Raw genomic sequence first — 1,972 nt, 5'->3', positions numbered from 1 at the left:
TGGGTCCGAAAATGAAGAGAGAAGGGAGAGAGAGTCATAGAGAGAGAGAGAGAAGAGAGAGAGAGCTTAGTGAAAAGTGAAAAATATCCCGGATTTCTACTATTTATAAACTAGGGGGTTTCGTCGACGAGACCCTTTATTCATCGATGAGTCCTTCACAAATTTCGTCAACGAGGCCCTGTATTCATCAACAAAATTCAGGTTGTCCCAGAACCCCTCTCGGCATTTTCTTGTCGACGAAGCCCTATGTTCGTCGACGAAATTTCTTAACCACTCGTTGACAAATCCTTGTATTCGTCGACGAGGTCTACGGTCTCCTTCTGTTTCTGTATCTATTTTCCTCTCTCTTTAATATTTGAATATGAATATTTTCTGGGTCGTTACAATAACTCATATAAGAAGTGATAAAAGCATTGAATTTAAAAATGAAGGCATAGAAAATTATTGTGACCTAGAGGGCATATCACATAATTTTTATGCACCTAGGACCCCTCAACAAAATGGCGTGGTAGAAAGAAAGAATAGGTCATTACAAGAAATGGGTAGAACTATGCTGAATGAACATAAGCTACCAAAATATTTTTGGGCTTAGGCCATAAATACTTCTTAATAAAACCCTTTATGAATTGTGAAATAACCATAAACCTAATATTTCCTATTTTCATGTTTTTGGTTGTAAATGCTTTGTGCTTGGGGATAATGAACATCTAGGGAATTTTGATTCTAAATCTGATGAAGGCATTTTCCTAGACTATGCTCGTAATAGTAAAACATATAGAGTTTTTAAGAAAAGAACATTGACTGTCATTAATTCTATCCATGTCATATTTGATGAATCTAATCCATTTTCTAAGAAAGATGAAAAAGATGATATTGACATTAGAAAATGCTTAGACAAGTTATCTATTGAAAACAATGCAAGTGAAAATTTAGAAGTAAATGATAAATCATATCAAGATAATGACAATGAAAATGAAGTTCAGGAGTTGCCTAGAGATTGGAAATTCATTAGGAACTATCCTATAGATCAAATCATAGGTGAACCATCCCATGGTGTAGCCACAAGATCTGCCTTGAAGAACCTAGTTAGTCATTCCACTTTCTTGTCCCAAGAAGAACCTAAAAATATTAAAGAAGCCATAGAGGATGAGTCTTGGGTGATGTCCATGCAAGAAGAACTTAATCAATTTGAAAGAAGCAAAGTGTGGACCCTAGTTTCTAGGCCTAATGGTCATACAATTATTGAAACTAAATGAGTATATAGAAATAAGAAAGATGAGAATGGGGTAGTAATTAGGAATAAGGCTAGACTAGTTGCCCAAGGTTATAATCAGGAAAAGGGAATAGACTTTGATGAAACATATGCTCCTGTTGCTAGGTTGGAAGCCATTCATATGCTACTTGCTTATGCCGCTATTAAAAATTTTAAATTGTTTCAAATGGATGTTAAAAGCGCTTTTCTAAATGGCTATATTAATGAAGAAGTATATGTAGAACAACCACCTAGTTTTGAAAATCATAAATATCCATATCATGTTTATCGGTTGTCTAAGGCCTTGTATGGATTGAAACAAGCTCCTAGGGCTTGGTATGAGAGGTTTAGTAGTTTTTTGTTAGAAAATGGGTTTACCCGTGGTAAGATTGACACTAAACTCTTCATTAAATCCAAAAATGATGATATGCTCCTAGTTCAATTTATGTTGACGATATCATTTTTGGAGCAACTAATGATGAGTTGTGTAATGAGTTTGCCAAATGCATGCAAAGTGAATTTAAAATGAGCATGATGGGTGAGCTTAATTTCTTTTTAGGGTTGCAAATTGAACAAACTAAATATAGAACTTTCATATGCCAATCTAAATATTTCAAGGACTTGCTAAAGAAATTTAATATGGAAGATTGTAAAATTCTTGGTATCCCTATAAGTTCTTCCATTAAACTTGATAAAGATGAGCAAGGGATCTCTATTGAT

Source organism: Malania oleifera, chromosome 9 (genome assembly GCF_029873635.1).
Source record: "Malania oleifera isolate guangnan ecotype guangnan chromosome 9, ASM2987363v1, whole genome shotgun sequence".
Taxonomy (NCBI): Eukaryota; Viridiplantae; Streptophyta; class Magnoliopsida; order Santalales; family Ximeniaceae; genus Malania; species Malania oleifera.
The sequence above is the reverse complement of the archived record's forward strand: the minus strand, read 5'-3'. Positions refer to the sequence as shown.